We start from the raw sequence: 23,664 nt of genomic DNA on the forward strand, positions 1-23,664 counted from the left end.
AGGCAGATTAGTCAATACTCCATATAGAGTATTAGATAATACCTGAAAATTTAATACCTAAATGTACAGTCAAGCATAAAAAAGTTAAATTTAGAAAGCCATCATATTTTTTCAATTAATAATTTCAATATGCAATTAGCCATCACATTTTCCCTGTGAAAATAGCAAACTCCTGGATTCAAAGCTCCACTCAAAAGCCTCCTTCCAGGAAAATGTAGGGAGATATCTTATGAATCTTACAATTGGAGGCGGTTTTATGGACCTTAAACCTAAAGCAAGAGTACTGAAGAAGGAAAAAAATAAATGGGAACTCCTCAAAATTAAACACTTTTGTGCATCAAAGAACTTCATCAAGAAAGTAGAAAGACAGCCTACACAATGGGAGACAATATTTGGAAATGACATATCAGATAAAGGTCTAGTATCCAGAATTTATAAAGAGATTGTTCAACTCAACAACAAAAAGACAGCCAACCCAATTACAAAATGGGGAAAAGACTTGAATAGACACCTCTCAGAGGAGGAAATACAAATGGCCAAAAGGCACATGAAGAGATGCTCAATGTCCCTGGCCATTAGAGAAATGCAAATCAAAACCACAATGAGATATCATCTCACACCCACCAGAATGGCCATTATCAACAAAACAGAAAATGACAAGTGCTGGAGAGGATGCGGTGAAAGAGGCACACTTATCCACTGTTGGTGGGAATGTCAAATGGTGCAACCACTGTGGAAGGCAGTTTGGCGGTTCCTCAAAAAGCTGAATATAGAATTGCCATACGACCCAGCAATACCATTGCTGGGAATCTACTCAAAGGAATTAAGGGCAAAAACTCAAACGGACATTTGTACACCAATGTTTATAGCAGCGTTATTTACAATTGCAAAGAGATGGAAACAGCCAAAATCTCCATCAACAGAAGAGTGGCTAAACAAACTGTGGTATATACATACGATGGAATATTATGCAGCTTTAAGACAGGATAAACTTATGAAGCATGTAATAACATGGATGGACCTAGAGAACATTATGCTGAATGAGTCTAGCCAAAAACTAAAAGACAAATACTGTATGGTCCCAATGATGTGAATTGACTTTCGAGAATAAACTTGGAATATGTCATTGGTAACAGAGACCAGCAGGAGTTAGAAACAGGGTAAGATAATGGGTAATTGGAGCTGAAGGGATACAGACTGTGCAACAGGACTAGATACAAAAACTCAAAAATGGACAGCACAATAATACCTAATTGTAAAGTAATCATGTTAAAACACTGAATGAAGCTGCATCCGAGCTATAGGTTTTTGTTTCGTTTTGTTTTGTTTTGTTTTTACTATTATTACTTTTATTTTTTTCTCTATATTAACATTCTATATCTTTTTCGGTTGTGTTGCTAGTTCTTCTAAACCGATGGAAATGTACTAAGAAACGATGATCATGCATCTATGTGATGATGTTAAGAATTACTGATTGCATATGTAGAATGGTATGATTTCTAAATGTTGGGTTAATTTCTTTTTTTCCGTTAATTAATAAAAAAAAAAAAAGCCTCCTTCCTTTAATTTCTTACACAAGCCATTTACTCTTCATCTTGAGTTCCCCATTCCTTTATAAGGGAATGGTACTTTACTTACTTATACCACAAGGAAATATAAAGTATCAAAAAGAAGCAAAAGGGCAGAGAAGGAAATTTCAACGCCTCAGCTCCATTAAAGCCTGGTGAAGAACTACTGCTATTACTGACAAATACTTAGCACGTAAAAAGGTAGCCCTTTTAAGAGCTCCTGCAATTTGATGGACATCTTTTCTAGCAACAATACCATACCTCAGCGGGAGTGTAATATACCAACATCAAAGGTAATCATGATAGTGACACCACTTACCAATTTTGCTGCAGACTCTTCTGCAGAATGGCATTTGCTTCAGACCTCCCTGACATGAAACCATCTTGGTTGCTGCAACTATCACCATTAATACCTCACCTTTCTCTTCCAGTATCTTTAATTTTTTTCCTTTCTGGTCTTTTAATTGCTATTGTGATTTAAAACTTCTTAGTTTTCAATCTGGATTTTTTTTTTCCTTTTTTTTTTTTTTTGGCATGGGCAGGCACTGGGAATCGAACCTGGGTCTCCAACATGGCAAGTGAGAATTCTGCCACTGAGCCACCATTGCACCACCCTTCAATCTGGATTTTTACAGAATTCAACAAGCAGGTGCCTTTCCTTTCAGTTTATCAATTACTAATCACTCCTTTTAGCTATAATAGTCAATGTTTGGTTCTTGTTTGCTATCATTATTGTTGTTAAAAAAGTGTTTTCTTTTTTAGGGAAAATCCCTTCCTTACTTATTTCCAAGTTTCACTCTATTCTTAATTAGAATATAGACCAACAAAATAACCAGGGTTTTATAAGACATATCATATTAAGAATTAGCTATAGGCTAATCTATAAAGTAATGGTTTAGCAAGCAAATAGTGTAAATAAGATTTCTATAATAAATAAATCTGCAATAAATAAATAAATTTTGAAAGAGGTTTTAAAATAATCTCAAGTATTTCAGAAGTACATATGTATTTTCAACTGAACTAATTACAACTCACTGTAATTTATTCTTTAAAGAATTTCCAACTTGAGAATATTTTGTTAATCTAATTTTTAATGCAGCATTTGTGATAAACTGCATTTCTTGAAAAACTATTCTGTAATTTTTTAATACTCTTGGATTCACATGGCTCCTGCTGCCCCACAATTACTTGTAATTAATAAGGTTTACCATTTTATCTTACATACCAAGCAATTTAAAGGCCTTTGTAACTAATATGTTTGTAAATGCAAGGTACTGTGGCATATAAATTCAAGCAAGATTCAATGTGCCTTAAATTTCTAACAACTTCTAAGTTTTATTCCCTAAAAACCTAAATACATATTAACTATGTATGAATTAATAATCATAGAATAATTTTTGATGGACCATTATTCTAAAGCCTCATCAAAACAAAGGATCCACGATTATACTGTTAGAATGTACAGCATTACTTCCCAAAGAGGATGCATCAGATAAACAACTGGTATTAAGGAGGAAAAAGTTGTAGAAGCTCAAATAAATGCTGAGTTAAAACAAAGCTAAATGGTTTTTTATTATTGCAGGACTTCTTAGCACCATTAATATAACATAATATTAGGACTCTCCAAAGCTTGTGTGTTCACACATATATGTGTCTGTTAAGAGGGGCAGTATATGCAATCTTTCCTCAATTTACGACTATAAAACTATATTCTAGCAGAGAATCCCACAAGGTTAGGGTCCCATGGAACATATTATGGAAAATAATATATATGTAACTGTCACCACTGGTTGCTGTTTTGTATCTCAACATAAAGCAATTTCCTACCAGACCCTGTATTTGTAATAGTACTAGTTATTTGGAAAAGAGGGAAGGCATAGGGTTTTACAAAATAATGTGTAGTTATTATTAGTCTTCCTCTAAACAGTAACACCTGAAAGGAAAAATTGTGTTCTGTTTATTCCTTCTGTTGTAGCTACATTTCAATACAAAAGATGATGCCTTTTTTCTCCATTGTTTTTGTTTTGTATAATTGACACATTTTGTTTATTAGATGCCTCAGTGAATTCATACATTTCATTTTTTTTAATTAGGCTACCTAAACACTTTACACCACCAAAGTACTAAGAAATATCTCCAGAGGCAAGGACTGCATATAGCCATAAATAAAATGTGGATCTGAGTGCCTTGATTTGTGAAATAGCAAACTCAAACTCAGAGTCTGAATCCTCACACCTCTTTCCTGGGTAACAGAATTGGGAAAGGAGCAAAAAACTACTTCAATTCCTCAGGTACCAAAGATAATTAGCAAACTAAGGGTATTACAAGGTTCAAAATTTCTTAGGCACCCAGCACAGATCTCAAAAATAATAACTAGATGTCTAAAAATCCAATTCCTCTGATCCCAACTCCCATTTCCCTCCTGATAATTCAAAGATATTTCAGGTAGAAACATCTCTGCCAATACCAATAAAAAGTTAAAGCACCCCAACAGTAACACATACATACATTATTACATTTTGATAAATGCCAAGTTTTACCATTATCAATATTTTATCAATATAATTTTACAGATATCAACTATATGTACAATAAAAACAACATTCAAATAAAATAGCATGCTCATTAAATAATAAAGATTTGGTGGATTATTCTAAAATAAACTAATACTATTTTCTATAATCAACTAATTTGATTACTGAGGCAAATGAACAGGAGTAATTTTTTTAAACTTTTTAAATTGTATAATACAACATATATACAAAGCAAAGAAAGAAAAAACGCAACAGTTTTCAAAGCACTCTTCAACAAGTAGTTACAGGACAGATCCCAGAGTTGTCATGGGCTACCATACCATCATCTCAGATTTTTCCTACTAGCTGCTCCAGGAAATTGGAGGCTCGAGGGAATAAATATTTTTTTTATCATCATAATCGACTTTGCTTTTTTTGTGTGAAAAATAAGATATATACAAAAAAGCAATAAATTTCAAAGCACAGCACAACAATTAGCTGTAGAAGAGATTTTAGAGTTTGGTATAGGTTACAATTTCACGATTTCAAATTTTTACTTCTAGCTGCTCTAAGATCCTGGAGACTAAAAGAAATATCAATATAATGATTCAGCAGTCATACTCCTTTGTTTAACCCTACCTTCTATATAACTCCACCATCATCTTCAGTCTTTCTCACACTCTTTAAGAGTATTTGGGTTATGCCCATTCTAACTTTTTCATGTGAACAGGAGTAATTTTAAGAAACCAGTTTGCCTCTTTCCTCTTGAGGCAGATATATGGTTATTTTTGTATCCTCTGACTTCTGTAATAGATAGGCTGAAACTTTACAACCAGTATCTTAGTATTATGATATAGGTATCTTCTAACTTGGCCAGGGATAGCTACCTAGTTTATAGTCTCTAGACTAGATTATTCAAGGATATGTCATGCACACAAAATTCAATCAATACAATTCAATGGTCAAATGGTATTTAAAAGAAAATTTTTATATCAAAATAAAAAGAGTTAAGTCTATAATCCTTTTACAAGCAGACAACAACTACTAAAATGATTCTCTCCCTTCATACTGTCTTGGCAGCTGAAAAAAAAAACACAATATTTCTAAACTTGAATATTTGGGAAATGAGATAGTAATTCTTAGGAAAGTTTCAAACTTCTACTTCTCCATTCCTTGCTAAATTACTCTGTGGGACAAAATCAGTTGTATCTGTACATCTTTAAATTGAATTTTGAATGAAGCATCAAAAGTTCACACTGTCAAGGAAAATCATTACCCTCCCCCTATGTGGGACATGACATCCAGGGGGTGAAACTTTCTCTGGCAGCATGGGCACGACTCCCGGATGAGCCTGGCCCTGGCACCTGGGTATCGACAATGGCTTCCTAACCAAAAGGGGAAAAAAATGTAACAATATAAGGTATCAGTGCCCAAGAGAGTTAAAATTGAGCCACAAGGCTATTTTGGAGACTACTCATATGCAAACTTTATCTAGATATTACCACTTAGTATGGCTTGCCAAACCCCAACCAACACCATTCCTGCTAATCCTAAAGAAAACCTAGAGCTCTGAGAGTCTAAGAAAGTTTCACATACTAAGATTACTTTCCTGAAACCTACAACCTCCAGATGGTTCCTAGGCCACATAAGTCCTGAAACCCAGAGGGCCCAGCCTCTCCAAGAACATCTATCCCCCTCTATCCCATACTGTAGACACCTCTTTTCAACATGAAAAAGTTAGAAAGGGTACAGCCCAAATAACCCTAAAGATCGGGAGAAGGATACAAAGAGGCTGCTGAATCATTATATTGATATTTCTTTTAGATTCCACTATCTTGAAGCAGCTAGAAGAAAAAACCTGAAATTATAGGACTATAATCCATACCAAACTATGAAATCTGTTCTACAACTACTTGTTACAATGTACTTCAAAATTTATTGGTTTTTGTATATGTTATATTTCACAATTAAAAAATGTTTTTAAAAAGTACACAGTCAGAATCACAATGATGAATATGAAAGGTAAGAAAAATACTAAGTCTAGGAAAATACATTAATCACATGTTTTTTTAATAAAACATTACATTTTCCATTCAGTGAAATGAAAAATGGAAAAATAATGAAAAGTCAGCCTATTTATTTATTTGAATTGTCTCTAAGTTCTAATGCTTTCATAATTAGGTTAAAAGTTTACCAATAAATTAAATGGTAGCTAATTTTGATTCTAAAATTGATACATATTGAATCTTCAGAAACATTTTTCATGGAAAATACTCATACAATTTTATAGAAAATTGAAATAATGCCTGATTTTTTTCATAAAACAGCCTTACAATTTCATCAACCTATTTGATTCACCTATCTGTCAAGCTCCACATTTCAAAGAGAAAAAAGTAATATGCCTGTGCTTGACAAATTATTATATGCTTTAATCATATAATCAGTGAAAGCTACTTAAAGGATTAAAATATCAAGAATGAAGAACTATTAAGTCTCATACAATACTTAGTAAAAGCTTTCCTAGTTAGACAAAGGTGTGAAGAAATGAACATAACGCATATATCATATGCATGTCAGAGCACTTGCTTCATCTTTTAGATAATAATGTTACTTTGCATTTAATAATTTCAAGAGCTTAAATATTATAACATTCAATTTTCTTACCAAAGAGGTACTACTGTGTAGCATTAGATATGCTACCTTATAGTATTATTGTTCCCAGAGTGTAGCTCCACAACAAATGTGTGATGAGGTCGGTTCACAAATTCACCTATAATCCCATCCTTTAAGAAATTTCAAGATTGTTTATTATGCTCCCACTAAAAAAAACTATGAGGTATGTATGTGTATTTGTTTATATGGACAGACATCCACAATTCACTGATACATTAAAAAGCCAAATTGCAAGACAATTCTAAAAAGACACACCAGAAAAAGTTAACAGTGGTTTCTTTGAGGACTTAGACTAAGAGGGTTGGTAGGAAGGACTTTTTAGTTTCATTTCAAAACCTTATATTTTTTGGTTTTGTTTTTTAATAATCAGTATATAGGTATTTCTCTAATAATTAGAAAAACAAATTTCAAAACTGTTACAAACTCTAAATAATCACAAGGTCAATATGCAGATTTGTGAAATGAAATCAATATATGGAGGCAGGCAGAATGTCAGCCTAGGGAGGTGTGTGTGGAATTTAGTTAGTTCTCTACGGCAGCTACTAATAGTCAGGAACCGTCTGGAACAACTGTTTAGAGGACTTTCATGACTGGACACGCATTATACGCCAGTCTGGAATGGGGGGAACGGCCAAGATCATAGAGCAGAACCTTGTAAAGCCCCCAGCATGTGGAGGCTAGTGCCCCTCCCACACTGACATGGAAGGCTGTTTTGGAGAAATTTTCCCTTGGGAAAAGAAACAGTCTCTACTAGGAACAGGGCAAAGGGAAAAGAAGCAGTCTCTACTAAGAGTAAGGAAAGGAGAGCACAAGTAAGCTGTTGCTAATTGACAAATTTGGACTGCTGAATACAAACTGTGGGCACAGATAAACCCAGAGCAAGGAGGAAAGGAACCTTGAGGTCTCTCCTGGCAGAGAGGAGGTGATGAGTTTAAAAAAAAAAAAACAGAGGCTCTTGGAGTCCATTGAACTCAGAATACTGGAAAAGGGCTGTGCCACAAGAAAAGGAGCACACAGAACTGGGTACAAACTCCAGCTCCTGACTGGTGAACAGGGGGGAAGTGGGGTGGGGGGGGGGGGTGGCTCAGGACGAGCCCTGAAAAGGATTTATTTTTTGAGCAGCATATTAACAAAAACAGTCTTAGGCATTTTCAATGATCAGAACTGATCCAGGCAAGGGTAGAGTTAAGGGATGACTGAGAGGCTAAATAAATAGTCAGGTGAAGGAGATAATTCCCTAAAGGGCATATCTTTCCCAAGAAGGGGATGGGCAGGGCCAAGCACAAGTAGCTGTTGCCATTCAGAGAATTCAGAGCCCAGGGGCTGGAAATCAGAAACAACTTGACCCTGCCCTCCACCTCAGTCTGTGTCTCAACCATGACCCTGGCAGGGACAGGGTGTGCTGGGAATTAAAGGCACAACACCACTTTATGCAGGTGGGGAGCTACTAATTGACAAGTGCCACTTGCTGGTGAGGACAGGAAAAGCACAGTCAAGAGGCTTCAGAGGAAAGATAGGCAACCTGCAGGGTCTCATCCTCAGGGAAACTTGACACTGATTATACCCTCTTCCTGAGACCTGGGCCTGTCTTGTCTGGGAAAATCTGATTGGGGTTGATCATACCTGGGGAGACCCTCATCAAAAAAAAAAAAGAAATGTTCCATATAGGGAGAGCAAGACCCACAAAAATGAGAGCTGAAAAATTCTGATCAGTTAAACAGAAGATATGCTAGAGGTCTAAAATAAGTTGAACTAAATGTCAAAGAACAGATATAGAACAAAGTCAAGCAACACGAAAACACTAAGTAAAAGACACAAAACAATATCTAAAACGAATTAATCAAGGAAATCAGATACTTACACATCAGCAAAAAATCATGAGTCATACTGGGAAGAACAAAAATATGGCCTAGTATGGCCCAGTCAAAGGAACAAACTAGCATTCAAATGAGATATAGGAGTTGTGGTAGTTAGATTCAGGTGTCAACTTGGCCAGGTGAAGGTACCTAATTCTACTGCTGTGGACATGAGCCAATGGCATGTGAACCTCATCTGTTGCTAGATGCAGGTGTCAACTTGGTAAGATGAAGGTGCCTAGTTCTGTTGCTGTGGACATGGGCCAATGGCATATGATCCTCATCTGTTCCTGATTACATCCGCAGCAGGAGTGTGCCTGCTGCAATGAATGATGTTTGATTTAATTGGCTGGTGCTTAAATGAGAGAATTCAACGTAGCACAGCAAAGCAGCTCAGCATACCTCATCTCAGTACTCACAGCTCAGCCCAGGCCTTTGGAGATGCAGAAAGGAATTGCCCCAGGCAAAGTTGTTGGAACACAGAGGCCTGGAGAGGAGGCCAGCGAGAGATCGCCCTGTGCTTTCCCATGTAGGAAAGAACTTCAGTTGAAAGTTAGCTGCCTTTCCTCTGAAGAACTATACATTAACTAAATAAATGAAGCCTTTTATTTAAAGCCAATCCATCTCTGGTGTGTTGCATTCAGGCAGCTAGCAAATTAGAACGGGAGTTGAAACAACTAATTAAAGATGTTCAAGCAAATCACAAGGTGAAGGAAAATACAGCAAAAGGGATGAAGGATATAAAAAAAAAACATTGCTTGACCATTCGGAAGAACTCAAAAACTTGTAAAACAAGGGGTAGAACTTATGGGACTGAAAGGCACAACAGAAGACAATGGAAACACAATGCACACATACAACAGTAGTTTTGAAGATGCAGAAGAAAGGATTAGTGAACTGGAAGACAGAACATCTGAAGCCCTAAACACACACACACACAAAAAAAGACAGAGAAAAGAATGGAAAAATATGAGCAGAGTCTCAGGGAATTAAATGACAATATGAAGTGCACGAATATACACACTATGAGTGTCCCAGAAGGAGAAAAGGAGGGAAAAGGGGCAGAAAGAATAATGGAGGTAATAACCACTGAAAATGTCCTAACTCTTATGAAAGGTATAAAATTACAGTTCCAAGAAGTACAGTGTACCCTAAACACTCTACTCTAGACCTACTCTACTTAGACCTACTCTAAGACACTAATCAGATTGTCAAATGTCAAAGAAAAATGGAGAATTCTGAAAGCAGCAAGAGAAAAGCATCTATCACAAAGAAGGGAAGCTCGAAGACTATATGCAGATTTCTCAGCAGAAAATGGAGGTGAGAAAGCAGTAGTACAACATATAAAATGGTCAACCAAGAATTCTATATCCAGAAAAACTGTCATTCAAAAATGAGGGAGAGTTTAAAATATTTTTAGACAAACAGATACTGAGAAAGTTAATGAACAAGATACCTGCTCTACAAGAAATACTAAAAGGAGTGCTACAGGCAGACAGGTATACACAGGAGACAGAGGTCTGGGGAAGAGTGTAGAAATGAAGACTATCAGTAAAGGTAAAAGAGAAAAAAAATAAAGTATGGCATATAAAATCCTAAATACAAAACAGTAGAAGAAAATACTGCTTTTACAGTAGTAAATGTTAATGGATTAAACTCCCTAATCAAGACATCGACTGGCAGAATGGATTAAAAAAACAGTAGCTATCCATATGCTGTCTACAAGAGACTCACTTCAGAGCCAAGGACAAAAATAGGTTGAAAGTGAAAGGTTGGAAAAAGATATTTCATTAAAACAACAACCAAAAAAGAGCAGGGGTAGCTAGACTAACATCAGACAAATTAGACTTCAAATGTAAAACAATTAAAAGAGACAAAGAAGGACACTATATATTAATAAAAGGGTCAATTCATCAAAAAGATATAACAATCTTAAATATTTATATATTAAGCAGAGTGCCCCAAAATACATGAGGCAAAAACTGACAACACTGAAGGGAGAAGTAGACACCTCTATAATAGTCAGAGACTTCAATACACCACTGCATCAATGGTAGAACAAGGGGTCAGTTAGAAAACAGATTTTGAATAATATGACATATGAACTAGATTTAACAGACATTTACAGGCATCACACCCCACAACAGCAGGATACACATTTTTCTCAAGTGCTCATGCATCATTCTCCAGGATAGACCACATGTTTGAGCCCAAAGCAAGTTTCAATAAATTTTAAAAGATCAGAATTATACAAAACACTTTCTTGAATCATAATGGAATGATATTTGAAATCAATAACAGGCAGAAGGCTGAAAACCTCACAAATATATGGGGATTAAACAATACACTGTTTTGTGGATAAGGGAAGAAATTATAAGAGAAATCAGTAAATATATTGAGGCAAATGAAAATAAGAACACAACATATCAGAACTGTGGGATGCAGCAAATGTAGTGCTGAGAGTGAGATTTATTGCCCTAAACACCTATACTAAACAAGAAGGGCAAAAATCAAGGAATTAACTGCTCACCTGGAGGAACTAGAGAAAGAACAGCAAACTAACCCCACAGCAAACAGAAGGAAAGAAATGACAAAGATTAAAGAAGAAATAAATGAAATTGAGAACATGAAAACAACAGAGAATCAACAAAACCAGAAGTTGGTTCTTTAAGAAAATCAATTAAATTAATGGACCCTCAGCTAGGCTGACATAAAAGAGAGAGAGGGAGATGAAAATAAATAAAATCAGAACGTGATAATTTCATTGTTCTTAAGGAGAATGATAGCCAATAAACACACCCTCACCAAATTCTAAACTTTTTTTTAAATCACTCTCTTAAAGTTCCTTTTTAGGTATTTTTTCCCCAACTGACACCCCTTGAAATTTCAATGCTATGTGTATACCATTATCTGTTGTTATTATGAATAGTCACCCCCTACACAGATTAATTTTAAATTTCCTTTTTCTTTATCTTAAGGGCAAAAATACTCAATTCCAATCAACCAACCCTTCTAAATTTTAATTGAGGGTATTCTAAATTGCATGTGATAAAAGGATCCAGAGAACAACTACAAAAGGTTTGGATAAATACTTACAAATTACTTATCAATCATTCTATTCTAAAACCCAGCCTATCTAAAACATGCCAGAGCTTCTTCAGGGAAAAAAATAGAGAACAAGTCAAATAATACAACTTTTTGCTGTTTTTAATGAGCCACTGGGTTTATTTAGCCTAGATAACTAGGCTAAAAGAAGAAACATAAGTGAAGCCTCTATTATTAGCCTTTATGTTTTCAAATGAAATACTTCCTTATCTGTAATTTTCCATAGGAGTTTAAAAAGTAGGGACATAGGAATATATTCCAAAATTCTAGAGAAGGTATTTTCTTAAGAAAATACTATCAAATATTAGAGCATCTACAAGTATGCCAGGAAACCTATGACTACCCAGGAATATTGAGAAACAGGGAAAATTTGAGCTATAAGGAATTGTAGCATGCACTCGGCCAGGAAAGGGTGGAAGAGAAGAAGGAAAGAGCACCTGTAACTATGTACAGATTCTGAGAGGAGCCAGTAAGAATGGGATGTATATTCTCCTGTAGCCAACTCTCAAAAAATATGCTTCTAATAATATAGACCTCCACCACCAAGTTTAACTTTCCCTAAGGATCCGAAGGCTTTCTGAATTAATGGAAAGAAACTAGATTAAAGCCTGTCCCTTTCTGCCCTCACCCTAAAAGTATATTAGGTTTACCTTTGAGACTTTGCATATACACGGTGCAATTTTTAATCCAACAGCTCTTAAAATAATTTCTCTCCACTTATTTGCTTGCTGCCTAAAATTCCTTTCAGAAGATAATTGTTATCATATGATAATTAAATAGTAAAAAGCATTTACAAATGAAAATTTAAAAATTAAAGAAAAAAGGAAATATGCCAGTAGGTTTAATAGCACTTTCCCCTTTATTTACAATGATTGTATAATGTCTGCAATGAAAAACCACTTATAACAATGGTTTTTTTCATTGGCTTGATCATATTTGATATCTTTCAAAATTTCATACTACAGCACAATTAATCAGCAATCATAAATGAATGATATCAATCTACCAGTCTATCAAAACTGGAAAGACAAGCCTAAGAGGTAAGAAGATAAAGAACACCACTAAGTAGAATCAGCACAGGAATAGAAGGAAAGACTAAGTTCACCAAAGGCAAATGAGAGAATTACTAGTAAGATTAATATAAAGCAGAATGAAAATTCATTAGCTTTAAGTGAAGAACCAAGTCACAAAAGGTCACATCTTGTCAAAAATAGGCAAATATAAAGACAGAAAGTAAATTAGTCGGTGCTGAGGGCTGGGGGTGTGGGGAGGGTAGCAGAAACACAGGAATGGGGAGTCACTGCTAATGGGTATAGGGTTTCTTCTTGGGATGTTGAAAATAGTTCTAAAATTAGTCATGGTAGTGGCAGCCCAAGTATGTATACATAAAAAAACCACTGAATTGCATACTTTAAATGGGTGAATTCTATAGTATATGTAATATAAACTTTAAAAAACTTTAAAAAAAATACATATATATGTATTAGCTTTGAGCATGTGTTTTGGCTTTTCTCTTTCATGAATGTCAGTGAAGCTGCAGGACTTTGTTCTTTAAAAATTAATTTTTCAATAAGCTTGCAATATGGCATCCTGTTAAAAAGCTTTCCAAAAATAAAACTTGCATCACCATTACTAAAGAGAAGTATCCATCCCTTAAAGGAATAAATCAATAATGTCTAAGTTTATTTCTAAATTATGATCGCTCATTTCAGGGATATGATTAACAATTTATAATTTCTTCTCTGAAAATGAAATTTCCAACTAAAATTAGGATTTTTAATGACTCGAATAAATCATATTCAAACCTGTTACCTATTAGGAAAAAGAGTTCATGTAAGAATTCATGCTCTATGATTTTGGGCTAACATTTGTTTCTGGTAATAGGACATACAGAACACCTGAAAAAACCCTCTAGTGGACTGTATGAAGTGCCCAGGTCTTGCCTCCAATATCCCAATCCTCCAGGTGCTGGGAGAATTGGCTACTAACAGCTCACAGCCAAAACTTGTTTCAGGAATTACCCTCACCCAAAGCACCCTAACACTAGTGTGAAATACAGTACTAAAATAGCCCTGGCATCCTGCTGGAGCACAATTGTTAAAAGTTTTACCAGTAGTGATCTGGACAAAATACCATTAGAATGGGATTACTGCTGCCCCTAGACCTTAAAAAGTTAGGGGAAAGCAGTAATGATAAGGACTATGGAACTGGACAATTCTTGATTGGTGCTATTGATTCAAGAGACAAAGACAATGAAAAACTGAGGATGATGAATCGCCAATTGAAGGCAAAGTACAAAAGTCAGAGGGCTTGCCTGGCAACATATAAAGAGAATCTCATCTCTGACAATAAAGCACAGCAAAAACTGAGGCTCAGATCCAACAAGACTCATGGCATGAGCAGCTGAGCTTGAGGTTAAATTTTCAACTCCCGCAAATCTGTTTCACCAAGGGTTCTAACTGAGAAGACATGAACAGAACCCTGAGATTTAGGACGAAAGACATCTGGGTGATATGCCCAAAAACCTTGAATCTCCAGATTCCTGTTAACCATCTGACCCTGCAGAAATCAGCTTTTCTTCTAACCTGAAGATCATGAAGAAGCCTTTGACTTACAAGACATCTTGCATCATCCAGAATTTAACTCCCCTTGTGGCCTCCAAACCAATCACAAAACTGCCATGCTTGGGAAGTGTTAAATCTGCAAAGAAGGAAAGCGACCATATGCTGAGGGAGCTACAGAACTTAGCCAATATGTACCAGCAGGAGCCAGAAGTGCATATGCAGGATTGGATCCTAATGATTCTGTATGAAGGGAGACGGAATATTAAGTAGGGTAAGGAAAAACTTATCTATTTGAAAGCAGTTGCCCACAATAGAGTCTTCTAACACCCTGATGAGACCTGAGAAATGATACTGCTATGCTGTTATAATGGCTCTTAAAAGTTTGGCAAAAGTGAAGACCCACATTAAGGAAGGAGAACTGCCAGAACTGCTATAGCAAACAGTAAAGTAAGGAAATGGAAGGTTCTGAGAAGTAGGCATGCTGGAGAGTATACACTGGGTAAGAGTAGAAAATGGGAGGGCTTATTCCCGAAAGCAACAAGGAATGCACTGGAGAGAACTGAGAAGCTTAGTGGTGGCTGTCCTCACAGGCCAAGCTGATGATAAGAGGTACTGCTAAAAGAGCTGGGTTTCCTGAGATAACAGGATCTCAAAATAAGAGGAGAGGTAACAACATTTATCTGTCAGAAGCAAGGTGAGTAGATTTATCAAAATGAGCAGCAAGGTCAGAGTGCAGCCTGAGAAATACGACAGAGACTTACTGAGATTAAGAAAGTACAGTGTACCTAGAGGCAAGATAGCCAACAAGGTTACTTAATTTATACAGCCAAAAGAAATCAAGGATGGATGAGCAGGAGGCTGCGTGCAGCTGCTCCCTGCCCCCTCCAGGAAAAAAAATTCATAACCTTATCCAGTTTCTAGACCTCAGTCAATCTCAGACCCAGAACTCATCAATTAAAGGAGAGTTCAGACCTCCATGAAGAAAGAGCCTGGAATGCTACAGCAAGTATATACTGTAATGATCCCTCAAGTTCTTCTTCAGACGACCTGTAGACATTTACTCTACCATACAAAAAAATTACCTCAATATGGACCATAGACCTAAATGTTAAAGATAAATCTATAAATCTCCTAGAAGAAAAAAGGCAAAGGGGAATACTCATATTGAAGTCTGTCGGACCCAGGTCCAATTTACACTGATATCCAAAAATTTGAAGTGTCATGACAGACCCTGTGTTAGAGTGGATGTGTAAGACAGCTTAGTAATTAAAGGAATCCTGCCTCACATTCAGGTTACAGTGGACTCACTGGGTCTACACACCACCTAGTAGTCATAATTCCAGTCACCAAATATAAAATTGAAATAGGCAGATGTGGGAGTTGGCAGAATCTCTGCACTGGTTGCATCATCTTTGCAGTAGGAGCTACATCACAGTGGGAAAGGCCAAGTGGAAGCCTGTGAAATTTCTCCCCCATCCTCACAAAATAGTAAATCAAAAATGGTATCACATCACAGGGGGAACAGCAGTAATTACTGCCACCCTTAGAGACCTAAAGGATGCATGCTCTTCCCCATCATATCCCCTTTAATTAACCAGTCTAGTCCCTACTTAGACCAGATGAATCCTAGAGGATGATAGTAGACAACTAAAATTTCAACCAAGTTGTAACCACAACTGTAGCTGCTAAGCCAGATGTGGTATCTCCCCTAGAAGAGACCAACACCTAGCCACTGATCAAGCATAGGCCTTTTTCATCCTTATCAAGGAGGAAGGTCAAAAGCAGTTTACATTCACATGAAATGAAAAGCAGAATATATCTAGAGTTTTGTGTGTTAGGTTAGCACTCCTACATCTGTCACAATATAATCCAAAGGCATCTGAACCATCTGAAAATTCCTCAGAAAATCACATGTAATACTGTATTGATGATACCATGCTACTAAGACCAGATGAGCAAGAAACAGTACATGTGTTGGAGGCCTTGGTAAAATGTATACCCCAAAGGACTGCAGATGAGCCTTGTGAAGATTCAGAGGTCCACAATATCTAAAAGTTTCTAGAGGTCTAATAGTCTAGATATCACTTCCAAAATAAAGGAAGAAGTATTCACTTTGCATTTACCACTGCTAAGAAAACACATTTGGTAAGTCTCTTTAAATTCTACACTTGAGAATTCTACCCTGACTCCTTTATTGGGCAAGTCCCAGTAGGAGAACCACAATAAGGACTAAGGGTTCTGGAACAAGCTATGCCTCCTTTAATGGGAAAACAATACACCATGAGAAAACACATCCTGGAGTTTAATGGGTCCTAGCAGAAATAGCATTTGACCATGAAGTGACAATATGGCCATGTTTCCATGGTAAATGGGATTCTGTCAAGCCATCAAGCCATACAAAACACCACCATAAAATGGAAGTAGTACATCTGGAATCAAATATAAGCAGGAACAGAGATCACAAGAAAGCTGAATGAACAGGTGGCACAAAACCCCAAGTCATCATTACTTTCACATCATACCTCTCCTTCAGCTAAAACACAGGGCTACATGGTGGTCCCTACTTACCGGCTCACAAAGGAGGGAAAAGATCAACATTGGTTCACAAATGGGTCAGCTCGGTATGTGACTACAAGTGGAAATTGGATTTCTAACTTCACAGCCCCACTCAGAAATGGCCCTGAAAGACAGAGATGAGAAATTTTCCTGATCAACAAGAGCTCTAAACTAAGACTATACATGGACTCATGAAAAGTGGCAAATGGTTGGCTGGCTGGTCAGCAACCTGGAAGTTGGAAACAAAGAGATCTAAAGAAAGGGGATGGATATATAGGAATGAATACGTGGTAAAGACCTTTGTATCACATGTTAATGCCCACCAGAGAGCACCCACCATGGAAGACACCAAACAACCAAGCAGACAGAAGGACTGAGTTAGCTGACATCAGCCAGCCTCTGACATCAGCCACCCCAGAGTTTGTACAATGGGTTAGATCAGAGAAGTCACAATGGAGAGATGGAGGCTATACACGCATCTCAAAATCGTAGGCTCTTGCCCACTAAGGCTTATCTACTTATTGCCACGGCCAAATGTCCAACCAGTTGAAAACTGAGACAAATGCTAAGCCCGTGACATGGTACCATGCCTTAAAGAGACAAAACAGCCATTTTGGTGGCAAATTGATTATGCTGGACCTCTTCTATTCTTAAAAGGGTAGTGATTCATCTTAACTGGAACCAACACACATTCATCTTAACTGGAACCAATACACAAGGTATGGGTTTGCCTTTCCTGCCTGCAGGGTTTTGACCATCACTACTATCCATCATCTAACAACTTACAGCATGTTTGATCCACAAATGTAATATACTATATAACATCAACTCAGACCAAAGGACCTACTTTACAGCAAAGGAAGTGTGGTAGTGGGAACACGATTACAGGATCCACTGGTCCTCTAACACACTGTACCATCCAGAAGCTGCCAGCCTGATAAAGTGATAGAATTCTCCTTTGAAAGTATAGCAGGAGAGCCAGGTAGGCAATAATGTTCTGTAAAAATGGGGCATCTTGGTTCTAGAACCAAAGAGTAGAGGAAGTACTCCTTTTTACCATCACTCCCAGTGATCCACTTGGAAATGTATACTGCTGATTCCAACAACTGTAGATTCTGTAGTCTAGAGGCCCTGATTTCCAGAGGTCCCTATCCTAGTATCAACGTCATTCAATAAGCATATTTAGAAAACAGAAAAGGAGATAGGATGAAACCAGCCTGTGAAAGGAGGAACCACATCATCCCAGAAGAGAGGCATCTTGTCAGGAAGCAAGAATTCTTTAGGAGGGCTATCAAAAGATGGAATAAAACAGCATCAGAAAAATTACTAGGAGATTTTTAATAAAGTAAATTTTCAGGAAAAGCCTCAGAAATGAGATAAACATGCACTGTTACTGGATAAAACAAATGTAATTTGAAGTATTAGGCAGAATTAATTCATTAAAAAAATAACAATATAAAATATAAAGATTATGGTACTAAATTTCTGATCAAAGTAGAGATATTAAAAACAATCACAGGACATTATAGTTATCTCCCCAACATCCATTCCCCTTTACTTGTAATTATTCTGATTTTTGAGTACCACTCCTTCCTCATGCAACCAATATGCTTTGGAGTAATGTGACCTCTCCTAGAGGTGAGGCACAAGGCTGAGGTGCAAGTTAATCCGTATAATACTCACTCCCTGTAACCCCCACCTCACCCTGCACAATTACTCATTCAGAGATCCACAGGGGACCTATTTCAAGCCAATAGGTACAGATAAGGTGTTTTCTCGGGAAGAACCTTCCTCTTCCTCTAAATGGAGTGCAATGAAATATGATACTTATAACTGCTGCAGTCATTCTGCAACCATGAGGGAACCCTGCCTAAAAACACAGTCAACATGCAGATTACAGCAGAGTTGAGAGAAGTATAAACAAACCAGAGACTTGATGAACAAGCATCTGGAGACTGGCCTATCTCTAAACTTCCAGTTAATGAAACCATAAAGCCCCTTTATTGTTCTAGGTAGTTTAAGTTAGATTTTCTGTTATTTGCAGCTTGACGAAGTCTGTTGGACATACATGGCATTAAGATCAAAACTCTATCTGGCTTATCACTAAAATTTCCACTGATTTGGATTCAATATGAGTTGTGGACTAGAGATTTATTGAGACGTATTTCAGAGATAGCTTAAGAAGACAAATAAGGGCATGCCTAACATTGGAGATGTTTAGCAGTCACAGATTGTGATTTCCCAGGCGCCAGGAAAACTGAGCATTCCCAACATCAAAGGCCCTCTATATGCTAACATAAAATTATGTAGAAAAGGGTAAGATGCTGGAGCCAAAGTGAAAACAGTGCTTTCTTAGATAAGATACGCCTCTGGAGAAATCCATACAGCATCAAACTACCTTCTTAACAGTCTTTTTTAATTCTATGCTATTAATTTTGTTTAAACTTTACCAGTTTAAAAAGATGAAAGATTTCTGGTTAAAATAGATTCAATACACACATTTATTTCGACTCTCTCCCAAAACTCCACTAAAATGACAATAAAGACAAAAAAAACTTAAGTATAAACACCAAGAATAAAGTTTTGAAGAGATTTAAAAGAGCAAGTTAATAAAATTTTGCAAGTTGTAAAGGAGAGGCATGAATAGTCTCTGACTTAGGAGAACAGAGGAAGTTAAAACTTAACTATGTGTAGTTAAGTTAGGAATGGCAACAAGAAGGCAATCTACAATAACAAATCATAGATAGGCTCAGCAATATGGGACAGTGTTATAGGTGGGGGCTAAAATCAGGAGAATAATAAAAAGCCCACAGAATGAGCAGTTATACCTCATTATCTAACTTTTTAACATTAAACCTATAAGCGAACCACCATAAGAAACATTCTGTAACATTAAACAAAATAAAATATTTTTCCACATATTATATTCTTGTTTGTCTCAATTAAATTGTAAGTTTTCCTCATACAGGTCCTCTTGCCCATTTATTATTGTTTAATTCTAGATGAATTATATTTTTGGTTATTATTACTAATGACATTATAAACATTTTGCTCACTAACTGGTTAATGTTAGTGAGTTTATGGACTTTTTTAAATGGAAAGAATTCTTGTTTTTTCTACCTTGAATCCACTGATAACAGAAACTATCTTCATGATCTTAATATTTAGCACTGTGTCCCACTCACAACAGGTAGAAAGGAAATAATAAATAATAGATACCATTGATAGAGCTCCTTCTATGTGTCACACATCTCTAATTTTCACTACTCTTTAAGGTAGTAGTTTTGGCTAGACAGTTAGGTAGACCAACAAGATATTACCAAAAAAATGAATGAAAAAAAAAAAACACAGGTTTAAGTAAGACAGAAGTTTATTACTCACATTACAATTCAAAGTAGATAATCTATGGTGGGTAGACAGCTCTGCTCCAGAGAACACAGGTTAGTCAGTCAGTTCTGCCATCTTCATCGCTTGGCTTCCATCAATGATCCAAGGCTGCTGCTTCAATTCTTGTCATTTCCCAGCCAAAGAGAAAAAGGAAAAGAGGATATCCAGGGAAAGTGGCTTTATCTTTAAGAAGGTGACCCAAAAATTTGCACACATCCATTCCTTTCACAACCTACTGACCCAAACTTTAGTCAAAGGACCCCAACTGGTAGCATCTAGCTGGAAAATGCAGTCATAGATGGGCTAGCTGAAACTTGGGGTGGGATGAAGGGGTTCTATTTCTAAAACCAAGGAAAAAAGAATGGCTCCTGGGACACAATTAGCAGTTTCTGTCATAGGTAGGTATTATCATTCCTGTTTTATTGATGAGGAAACTGAAAATCAGAGTTATGTGCCTAAAGCCAGAGAGTCCATAATGATTAAGTTGGGATTTAACTCCATGTATGTCTCTAGATCCCATAATACTGCCACTAAATCATGCTGAATGACCAGGAATAGGTGTTTGGTTTTTGTTTTTTAATTTCTTGCTAATAGACACAAGCAGTTCTAACAAAATAGTCTGAGATGTCTTTCATAATATTACTTACATATTTCCAAAACTTCCTTCCTGTAGGAAAGGGACCTGAGATATTTCATTCTAACACCCTCATTTTACAGAGAAAATAATTAAACTCTGAGATTAAAAGAGTTTCTTAAAGTCACACAGCCAATAAATTGAAAGAAAAGGCAAGTAGAGATCCTAGGTTTCCTGATTTTCAATCCAGTGTTCTTTTCACTATTCTATTCTATCTTCTAGTGAAATTAGTTACTCCCAGACATTAAATGGTTTAAAGTGAAAATTTTTTTCTTCCAAATGATAATAAAGCCCTACTCATCCCAAGGAGACTCTCAAGTTTGGCCACACATTACTCTTTCCATATATTTATTGAGAATTTATCAAGTAATATTATATTTGAACCAGCATAAAACTAAAAGAGGAAATTTTCATAGGCATAATAGTATCTCTGCATGAATATTTCTAAAACTAGTGTGCTCATTTACAAACATCATGAAAATAAAAGAATTTAAATCTGATGTACTTTTTTCCAATTTTGTTTAATTTTAATGATCACTAAATGATCCCAATAGCAAGTTTGCCCTTGGAAAAATGAAATTCCTTATTCCTTCTATCTCAGAAACCAAATTATTCAATCTTTTAAAAGTTTATTTGCACTGTCTTAAATTTAAAATAGAAATCCAGGATGTCTGCTGAATTGGGCTAATTCTGGAATTGATGCCAAAGGAGCCTAAAAGAAATATAAAGTTTATCATTGCACATAACTTCTTTTCAGCTTATCTTCTTCCCATCCCATAACAAACTCCCCATTGGGATGATTCCAAATAAAATCATTTGGGAGAAATTTTTATACATGTGTAGAGCAACTTAAACTGCAACACTTTCCTTTGGAGTTTTAATAATCTCTTTGCTAAACACAGGATCAGCAATGGTCCATCAACAAAAGATGAAAAACTGTCTACAAACAGATTTTTACAAAGAAAGGGAGAATCACTGGTTTAATAGGTGAAAATAAATCTAGCAGAAGGATTTTAATATGGGTATTTCAAATTGATGTTAATAGAATACAAGCTACTAACAGCCAAAGAAGTCATAAGAATTCTTCCTTTGGTCTAACTACATAACACTGTTTAGAAAGATATAGAGGGAAATAGAAAGAAGTGTCAGAGTTAAATGAAAAGATGATGTCTGAGAAAACAAGTACTCACTTGCTAAACTTCCATTCACTTGTCTCTACCTTATAGCACAGTATGGTCACAGCCACCTTTGGAAGGAAATTTAATTTTTCTCTTAACCATAGAGAAAATACTTAAAGATGGAGAACATAGTTTTCCTTACAAGTAGAAAAAATTAGATCACCAGCATCAGGGTCAGAAAACAAACTATATTACCAAAGAGAATTAACAAAGAAAAAGAAAACCTCCAGCGCAGAGTGATGATAATAGTTATGTATTATAGTCTGGATGACCCCAACTCAGTTTGAGAGGACTACCAATTATCTATGTCAAGAGTATAAATATAACCTAGAAAAATTAAAGAATAAGTGACCCTTTCAAAATTTGAAATTACCTTTCTTGCAATGAAGCTGCTTCTGACAGCTGATTTATGACTTTTGAGTTACTGCATATAATTCAACAGAAATAAGATGGTATCTGCGCTCACAGAAATCTATGAAAGGAGAACATAATATGTATTTAGTCTAAAAACAAATACTGAAAGCGACAAGACTGGCAACATTTAGAATGCTGATACTATATCAACAGAATTTACAGTCAAATGATAAATAAATAGTTTCACATTAAGCCTACATCAATAAAAAATAATACCCACAATGAACTGAATCCCTACTGTGTTCCTGATACTCTAGTAGGTGCTTTAAACATACTACTTTTTATCCCAAAAACTCTTCAAGGTAAATATCATTCCATTTTTTACAACTGGAAAAAAAATTCAAAAGATGTTGAGTAACATTAACTTGTCCAATTCAACAGAGATTGTTTGCAACAGAGCCGGGATAAAAGTCAAACAGTTCACTTTCAGGGAAACAAATCTGAAGGGTAAAATTAGAAATATAAGAGCAGTATCTTAAAATACAAAGTCTTAAATATTATCTAACACTATAGCAGTTGATTTATATATATATAAAATGTAAACAAAGTGGCATTTTGAAAGAGTGCAGCCTGAATGATATGTTAGATGTAAAAGCCTAGTTTAAGTAACATGAACTATGTGGCTGTGACAGAATGTCTCAGTAGTAAGTCCTCATATACCTCATTAGAGTCTAGATTATCTTTCCCTGGATGCAGACCAAATTCTATGCCTGGGTTCTTCATTCAACTGCTAGGCCTAAATTCCTTTCTGTCTGTCTAACCTTTACGCAAATATCTTTCTTTCCTGTATTTGCGTCCCCCAGATTCCCACCTACTTGGTTGTCCCTTTTTTGTGTGAAACAGAGATCTAAAAGATAGAACTAAAGAAGTAAAGATGTTGTTAGACTTCCTCTCTTTACTTTTAGGGATTAGCTCCAAAGAATTAGGTTATCTATCCACCCACAGGACAAATTGGTAGGTTGTATTATAATATTTTTTCAAGATGTCTCCATCTTCTCAGGGATAATCAAACTTCTAAGGAAAAGAGATGAGTAGAAAAAAATAACTGAAAGTTTTTTAAACTTAAAAATAAAGAAAATGAAATAAACACCAGATTCTATAAAGATGCTAGGGATACAATGGTGCAAAACAGACAAGGCCGTGCCCTCACAGAATTTACAATTTCAAGATACTGTGCACACGGGCGGGCCACAGTGGCTCAGCAGGCAAGAATGCT

The 23,664-nt window shown here is 36.1% G+C and overlaps 1 protein-coding gene across 21 annotated transcripts in view; it reads right to left on the reverse strand.

Moving 5' to 3' along the window:
• DISP1 (dispatched RND transporter family member 1) overlaps window positions 1–23,664 on the reverse strand; it is a 290,651-nt gene that overhangs the window by 204,000 nt on the left and 62,987 nt on the right. For 11 of the 21 annotated variants that reach the window (XR_013170796.1, XR_013170797.1, XM_077149186.1 and 8 more), the window contains 2 exons: window positions 22,408–22,506; window positions 20,217–20,344 (listed from right to left, as the gene is read on the reverse strand). The exons of 6 other annotated variants lie outside the window; for them this stretch is intronic. The gene's annotated coding sequence lies outside the window, so the exon portion shown is untranslated. Of the gene's footprint in view, window positions 1–16,847; window positions 16,960–20,216; window positions 20,345–22,046; window positions 22,103–22,407; window positions 22,507–23,664 lie in introns of all 21 variants that reach the window. 4 more of the 21 variants (XM_077149170.1, XM_077149173.1, XR_013170798.1 and 1 more) reach the window with 3 other exon arrangements.

This window comes from Tamandua tetradactyla, chromosome 2, assembly GCF_023851605.1.
Source record: "Tamandua tetradactyla isolate mTamTet1 chromosome 2, mTamTet1.pri, whole genome shotgun sequence".
Lineage (NCBI taxonomy): Eukaryota > Metazoa > Chordata > Mammalia > Pilosa > Myrmecophagidae > Tamandua > Tamandua tetradactyla.